At 45.5% G+C, this 8,957-nt stretch overlaps 1 protein-coding gene across 1 annotated transcript in view; it reads right to left on the reverse strand.

Moving 5' to 3' along the window:
• Nucleotides 1-8,686, reverse strand: part of LOC127003776 (protein Wnt-5b-like) — a 26,033-nt gene extending 17,347 nt beyond the window's left edge. The window contains exon 1 of the mRNA XM_050870796.1: nt 8,014-8,686. The gene's annotated coding sequence lies outside the window, so the exon portion shown is untranslated. The remainder of the gene's footprint in view (nt 1-8,013) is intronic.
• Between the last annotated feature and the right edge of the window lie 271 nt (nt 8,687-8,957).

Raw genomic sequence — 8,957 nt, forward strand, 5'->3', positions numbered from 1 at the left:
GCTGTAGTGACGCTGTTCCCGAGAGAGGAGGAGGGGCATCACTTTAGTACGATAAGTTATACAAGGATGGCGGTGGTGGGCATGTTCTTTTAAGTTGTTTTTTACTAAGTTCACAAGTTCTTCATAGACGTATTCATGTGTAAAGTGCACACACACACACACACACACACACACACACACACACACACACACACACACACACAACTGGGTCCGAAAGGCATAACTTTGCATCAACACATAACAATTGAATTAGACATCATACTGAACGCTAATAAGTTTCAACAACCATATGACTAATTGAATTGTTGAAATGACTGGTAAAGCTGATAAACTCGAGTATACGGTTTTACGAGGTTTTGAAATAAAGGTAAATACATCATGCCATAAGTGTTTGATATCTTTGTAGTGGTTTCCCAAGAACATTTAGTCACGTCCGCAAAGGCGTTGATGTTCTTGAAGTGGCCTGCTTGTGTTTTTTTTCCTTGGCGTTTCTTATTGCATTACGAGATTTGCTGAGATGATGATGTGCTGGTGAATCTCTACCATCACAATCATCACTCCTACTGTCTCTTTATCTATCTATCTCTATCTTTTTTTATTTAACTTTCACTATAAGGTCGCTAATACTTTCATTCCTTATTGTATTACGAGATTTGCTGAGCTGATGATGTGCTGGTGAATCTCTACCATCACAATCATCACTCCTACTGTCTCTTTATCTATCTATCTGTCTCTATCTTTTTTTATTTAACTTTCACTATAAGGTCGCTAATACTTTCATTCCTTATTGTATTACGAGATTTGCTGAGCTGATGATGTGCTGGTCACTCTTTGCCATCGCTTTCATCACTCTTACCGTCTCTTTATCTATCTATCTTTATCTATCTTTTTTATTTAACTTTCACTATAAGGTCGCTAATACTTTCATTCCTTATTGTATTACGAGATTTGCTGAGCTGAAGATGAGCTGGTCACTCTTTACCATCGCATTTGAATCTATCTTTATCTATCTATCTTTTTTCTTTTACAGTAAAGGAGACAGCTCAAGGGAAAAAAAAAGAAAATGAAAAAAAAGCCTGTAAATCACTACTCCTATTAAAAAAAGTTAATTAAGAGGAGTGGCCAAAAGTCTATATCTATCTTTTTATCCAACTTTCATTATAAGAGCACTAATGTGGGTGCCTACGAGTACTGTCCATCTCAATAGTCGTGGCCTTGGCGTGGCGGCGGGACGGAGGGTGATCATACTCTTAAACATATCGGTGCCCAGGTACACACATTTGCTAAGGCTTTGTAGGAGTTCTGGGCATTTCCATCTGTAGTTTTTATAGCTCTTGCAGTAGCTTCACCATTCTCCTGTACCATGAACCTTAAAGAACACTCATTAAAACCCAATTGATCTCCTTTTCGGCCTTTGGAAATTGTTGATGTAAAAGACGAAAGCGTTGGAAAGTACGGTCCGGAATATCGTCACCGTAAACAAACCGCCTAAGTCATTATTTTCTACTTTACAGGAAATCAGAAAAGAACTGTCCTTATCTCATTTGGCTCAAGATTTAGGCAGAACTGAAAAGGCCAATTCTAGAACACTCAAACCCTGAATGACGAAGGCACCTCTACAGAAACGGGCGTCACATGATGAAAAATTGATGTAGACAAAAACCTGGAAATCGGTGAAAAGTGACATGGGCGATTATTTTATGAGGGTGACGATATGCGCGCTGTGGATGCATGGGGGGACGCGCACGCTCTCTCGAGGCTCCCGGATGATGATGTTTGGCGTGGCTGACGGTCATTAGCACGGACTCACGACGCTTTTTATCCCGTGCCAAAGAGGACCATTGAGTACACGTCATTATCAGGATCACGGTGAATCAACCCCGATCGGATTTTTGAGACTGATGATCTATGTGCTATTGTGTGTGTAGCTGGAGGGGGGAGAGTGAGGGGTGGGGGGAAGGGGGAGGTGTGTGTGTGTGTGTGTGTGTGTGTGTGTGTGTGTGTGTGTGTGTGTGTGTGTGTGTGTGTGTGTGTGTCCCTCATCTTTAGCCTATCTCTCTTTTGGCCACTCAGTTCTACTTTCCTGTCCACTCACTTCTACTTTCATGTCCACTCACTTCTACTTTCATGTCCACTCACTTCTACTTTCGTTATACAGGAGCAGTGATTAGCGGGTTTTTGTTAGTCATTTATTATTGCCTTTGTGCTGCTTCCCTTACGATAAAAAAAATAACCCTCATACCCAAGCCTGCGTCCACCACTCATTGTTACGTCTATGCCCAGGGAGAGGAAGGGAAACCAGAGGAAACCGTAGAAGGGCTTTGAGGCAGCAGGTGGCGGCTTCCCGGGACGCAGCCAGGCCAGGATCGGGTGACTGCATGTGGTCGCGGCGCAATCAGCTGATACACTCGGCTAGAGGCTCACGGCAGCTCGAGTCACCACAATGAAGCAGCACCGTTACTTAATGATGGTTTAGAATGGTGATCAAGGTTTTTTTCTCACCACACTTCGTTTTATTATATACATGAATCTTGCGGCTATACAGCATACGCCCACAACTTTACATATACCTTACCATTTTGAATTATCGTGACAGCACCTTTTTCCACTTGGTATTTACTTCCTTTCGTATTCTCACACATTTAGGGTCAGTTCCACAGTCCAACAGAGTCATTGTAAGCACCCAAACCAAGCTATAATTTCCACAATGATCCGCTTTTTCTTCGCAATACCAGATACTAAAGAGACTTCCCGTGTGGTCTGCTGAAATTTAATCCTATTTATATCAATCGCAAACACATTACAAGGAATTTTCGTAGTATTTTGTGTTTGGTTGGGGCGCTTACGAACTTGCTGTACTGGACTGTAAAACTGGCCCTTAGACACCTATGAACACCTGTTTGATGAAAAAGCTCACGTAGTACTAGTTATGGGGGTTTTCATGGATCATTTAATAGGTCTAAGGATAATTTTATAAAGCCTTTGCACCTCTACGTAAAAAAAAAAAAAATGAAAGCTTGACTAACCATATCCTTGGCCTTGGAAAATATTAATCATGACATACTCGAAACGATTCTGAATACGGATGTTAGTTTCATATTACTAAGGAGGTAACGGTCTAGTGAGGGGACACCCGCTTAACAATACTGGGACGCTTCCGGTACTCTGAAGAACTCTGGTTTAGACTTTAGAGGACTGTCACCCGCGTATCCTCAGCAGCCTGTGACCGTCCCATCAGCCATTTCCTTACGTCAGATCGTCTTCCCTTGGGGCTCATACCCGGCATATGACCACAGATGTTGCGCCGACTAAACGAAACTTTCCAACTTTTTTTGAGGCTCATACGAAGACTGAAGCGTGTATGGTTGGACGGTTTCGAGTGTTATACCACCGCAACCGAACCTGACAGATGCCCAATCAGTCAATCAGAGGACAGACATCATTCGGGGGGGGGGGGGATAAGAAGGGGGGCGTATGCAATATCCTACGATTGTGCACAACTTCTAATCTTACATCACTGACAGACAGACTTCGAAATATATGTTAACAAAGGAACAGCAGAGGAAGTAAACAGTCCTATGTATGAAGGTATCCTAAGATTGTGTACAACTTCCAATCCTACATCACCGACGGACGGGCTTCGAAATATATGCTAGCAGAGGAACAGCAGAGGAAGTAAACAGTCCTATGTATGAAGGTAACTATCCAGCACACACACACACACACACACACACACACACGTGCAGGAGGACACCAAACAACCTGGAGAACAATCAATACAAAGAGGCCAGTTACTAACGAGGGTTGAGCCGCATTGAACCCGCGGCCGACCACTGCATGTTTGATGGCGGGGAAGGGACGGACGGAGGGCAGATGGACGGACAGACGGATGGTTGAACAGACGAATGGACAAACAGATGGACGGGCGGACGAGACGGGCAGATGAACAGATAGGTGGTGGGACGAACGGGCAGACAGACAGACGGAGAGATGGGTGAAGAAGCAAACCGACAAATGGGAGTGGACGGAAAACAGGCGGACGAATGGACGGGGAAAAAGACAGACAAGCAGGCGGATTTACGAATGGATAGACAAAGGAACGGATAGACAGACAGAACGGCATGGATGGACGGAAAACAGGCGGGCGAACGGACCAATGGAAAGACAGAAAGACGGATAAACAGATGATTCGACGTATAAATAGACGACTGAACAGACAAACAGACGGACTGGCGTATGAAAGAGACAGACAGACAACCAGGTAGAAAGAAGATTGAACAAACGAGTAAAAAGGAAAGACAAACACACGAAGAGATGCACTGACAAATCGGTTAACAGACAGAGACAGACAGAGGAAGAGAGCACTGACAAATCGGTTAACAGACAGAGACAGACAGAGGAAGAGAGCACTGACAAATCGGTTAACAGACAGAGACAGACAGACATAAATACGGATAGACAGACGGATATATCGATCGAGGGTCAACAGTTAAAAGGCAACGAACATCACACAAGCCCGCAGGATCAACGCAGCATCAGCACAGCATCAGCGCAGCATCAACACATCAAAGCCCTGTCCCTTCCAACCCCAGGCCAGGCAGACGTACAGAATATTGCAAATACTTCATCCCGAGAGTGTACACAGCCTACAGCGATCGATTAACTGCTGACTTTTACACTTATCTGTGGAAGTAAACGAAGGGTATACGCAAACACCGCCGATACGAAAAGAAAAATGTAAAAGTGTAAAGTGTAGAAAAGTGTAAAGTGTAAGAGGAACAAATTCAGGAGAGTATTAAGATAGGTCGCTTTATAAGTCTTTCTATCTATCTATACTTATCTTGAAGGCGTTTTAGTTGCATAATATATATGTGAATAGGGGATTACATACTCGTGGAAAATATTTAAACAGGATTACAGACAGGCCTCGTTACATAAGACGTTCTCAAGTTCATCTCCATGCTGTCCAAATTTCAAATGCAAGAGTGAATCAGTGACTTTTTTCCTTCATATCGTTCACTGGAACATCCTACTTCCATTGTGTTTCCTCCTGCATTCCGTCATATTCTTCACTGGAACATCCCTACTTCTATTGTATTCCATCCTTCATTCCCTTTTATTTTTACTGGAGCAACCTTACTTCCGTTATTTCCTCCTCCATCCCTTCGTGTTCTTCTAAAGGGAACAAACAGCCTTACTTCTACCACGGTATCTCACCCTTCCTACGACTTAAACTTCCAAGAGGGGGAAGTTTCAAGAGACCCATCGAGCAATTTTTTGACCATGCTCTTCAGGTTCTTCCAATGTAATTTTTATGTATATATGTATGTATGTATGTATGTCAGTCTCTCTCTCTCTCTCTCTCTCTCTCTCTCTCTCTCTCTCTCTCTCTCTCTCTGTTTATCTATTAATATTTACATCAGTCAACAAGTCAGCGTCCAGTCTCCTCTCCCTTCGTTCATCCATCTCTTACTTGTTTAATTAATCTGTATATCAATTAATCTTAGAACTGTGTGTGTGTGTGACCTTCGTATTTCTATTGCACTCTATAGCCCTCGCCTTTCCTTTTCTTTCCATTCCTCCCATTCGCTCTTCCTCCCTCTTCCTCTCTCTCCCCCCTTGACACGACCACCACCACCACCACCACTACCCCTATCAACACCACCACCACCACTACCTTCACCACCACCACCTCGGGCACCTCCACCATACAGTTGTTAATCCTCGCACTGTTTGGACACGAGCACCAAAACGTTTAGGTCCACGAAAATACTTGTTTGCTTACCCTCGCGGCCTCGAATTGTTTGCTTGTGTTCAGACCGAGTACTGTTTAGAGACCTGGCGGCGGCGGCGGCGGTGGTGGTGGTGACGGTGGTAGGGTGGTGGCAGGGGTGGTAGTGGTGTTGGTAGTTGGGGGCGTATATGCTGTGTGTGTGTGTGTGTGTGTGTGTGTGTGTGATTGGAAACGATAGTGAAAGCAAACCAATCACTCCACGGAAAGGAAAAGTGAGAGTGATATGCACACACACACACACACACACACACACACACACACACACACACACACACACACACACACACCCACAGAGAGAGAGAGAGAGAGAGAGAGAGAGAGAGAGAGAGAGAGAGAGAGAGAGAGAGAGAGAGAGAGAGAGAGAGAGAGAATATCCTGCGGTCGTACGTGTAATCTTCCCGTTTCGCCCCAAAAGAATGCTGTATCAGATTGAGGGAGAGGAGGATTAGTTTCCCCGACGCACGAAACACTACCTGCGCCCTCTACTAATTGTCCGCAAACAGGTTAATTAATGTTGAACCGTGATGAACACCTAAAAAAAAAAAAAAAACTAGACAATGAAAGGTGCGTGTTACTCGTAGTTCCTTTCCTCTTTCTTACTTTTTTGGTGATTAAGTAAGAAAAAAATAATAGAAAAGCTGTCTCTTGGGATGTTGTTTGATAGTATAGTTAAGTTTAGTTAGTGATGGTGTGAATGGCGTTAGTTTTAGAGGGTTTGAAGGAAGGCGATGTGGAAAGTTGTAATGATATAGTAGTAGTAGTAGTAGTAGTAGTAGTAGTAGTAGTAGTGGTAGTGGTGGTAGTAGTATTAGTTTCTATCGTTGTTGTGAAGGCGTGACGATGAAGGCAAAGATAGTGGTGATGGGAAAACGAGGAAGGTGTGAGACCCGAGGCAGTAAAGATGGTTCTGGTGGTGGTGAGGGTGATGGTGGTGGAGGTAGTGAGGAGGGGGAGGGGGGAGGGGGGAGGAGGAATGCTGTGGTTCGGATTGTTACTTTAATGGTGGTGTTAAGGTGGTGGTGGTGGTAGCACTGGTTATGGTTATGGTTACGGTAGTGGTGGTGTTGGTGGTGGTGGTTGTGATGGGCATGGTGGTGGTTCTGGTGGGTCGTTGTGGTGGTGGAGGTGGTTATGGTGGAGGTGGTTATGGTGGTGATGAGCATGTGGCCCGCCATTGAAGTGTGGCAAAGAGATCCCACAGAATTCACACACACACACACACACACACACACACACACACACACACACACACACACACCTAACACCAGATAAATAAATATAGACGAGAAGAAAGTCATTATATCTAAAGCAAGAATCCGCATACACCTGACGACCACCCCCAAAGTAGTAAATAGTTTAGGAAGGATATATTAGTTGTCGTAGTTGTAGCAGTAGCAGTAGTAGTAGTAGTTGTGTCAGTAATAGTGAGTAATAGCAGTAACAGTAAACATAAAAACATCAATCAATTCAACAATGATAACAATGCTAAAATGTTAAACAGGACACACAAAGATTCACACACAGTCTCTCTTAGCTTCTCAACATCCTGGAAACAACACTCATAATTACTCCATCACGTCCAGTACTGAGGCCGTTAACTGTCAACCTGTTTGTGCTATCCTACGAGCCTCTCCCAAGAACGCTACGCTTTTACTGTATAGAGCGCTGGGAGGACACTGTGATTGCCTCTGTGGTGTTGTGGAACTGCTTCGTGACTCGCTCCCTTGTTTAACCATTCTGTCCTATCCACGTATTCTTTCACTACTTCGATTTGATTCCTGACTACTCTTCTTGGACTACTGTTTAAATTGATAGCCTGTAAACTGCCTGCAAAGCTACCCAGAAAACATGTTCCCTTGTATTTGCTGCTGGACCATTAATCATTTCGCTCTATTCATGTTCTTTCACTACTTCCATTCATCACTTTTCTAAGACTGCTATTTGAACTGACTGCCTGTAAACTACTTGTAAAACTATCGAGAAAACATGCTCCTTTGTATTTGCTGCCTGACCATTAACCATTTCGCTCTATTCATGTTCTTTCACTATACTTCCATTCATTACTTTTCTAGGATTTTATTTGAACTGACTGCCTGTAAACTACTTGTAAAACTATCAAGAAAACATGTCCTTTGTATTTGCTGCTGAAGACGAGGAAAACTATATGGCAGGACAATTACTATATATCTTTAACTATGTCTTCCTCGTGCTCTACTCACCATAGCTGTTCAGACGGCCATGGAGGCGCCCAGCCCACGCCTCACGCATCCTTCCGCCACCATCCCGAGTCTAGACACGCGAGGGCACCGAGCAAGGGTTCTGGGATCTTATTACTCCTTCACTACGACACTCCACGCCCCTCGCCGCGCCGCCAAACCCATCATACGTCACTGCTGTTGTGTACCCTCGCCTCACTGCTGGCACCCGAACACACGAATCACCGCGAAGCACTGAAACACGCAGAAGGCGGTGCGTGCGAGTTCCTGCAGCGCCCAAGTTTCCAGTTTCCGCCAGTCACGCGTGATCGTCGGGCCGCGTCAGCCACACTCCCTCTCCAGAGCCACAGCGATCACTGAGCCACATGGATTAGCCTCCTCGGATGCCTCACACTAATGTCCTCGGTTGCGTCTCGCCCTCGCCCTCGTGCCTGTCTGGCTTTCCCGCGCCATCCCGAGGCCGAGGGTGAGTCTTGCCAGGCCGTCGCGTCCCCGGCAGGCAGGGCGTGCAGGCGGGGGGCAGACAATGCATTGCAAACACGCCTTCGTACCCATTTTCGGCGACACATTAGCACAAACGCCGTACTTCTGGCAATGGCCCGACCATAAATAATACACAGCGACTATTGGCCGGCGGACAGGGGGCGGAGCGTGGCCGGCCCATCCGCGTCCCGTCTGTTCCATCATTGGTCGCGCGCGTGGCTGCCTCTGCCCCTCATGTCCCCCTCCACCGCCTCCCCTCCCTCCACCCCTTCCCTCCGCTCATTACGTGTGGAGCGGCTTCAACTTCTTGCCAGGAATGTTCCTCTAAATGAATGATCTCATTACCGGCGACGCGGAGCCCTGGAGATGAGGTGCAATGAGGCGCCGAGTGTGGAGCCTCGCGCGGAAACGACAGACTTGATGCTCACATTTCTACTGTTTTAACCAGACCCGCCCCGCCTCCT

The sequence above is a fragment of the Eriocheir sinensis genome, chromosome 26 (assembly GCF_024679095.1).
Source record: "Eriocheir sinensis breed Jianghai 21 chromosome 26, ASM2467909v1, whole genome shotgun sequence".
NCBI classification, from domain to species: Eukaryota; Metazoa; Arthropoda; class Malacostraca; order Decapoda; family Varunidae; genus Eriocheir; species Eriocheir sinensis.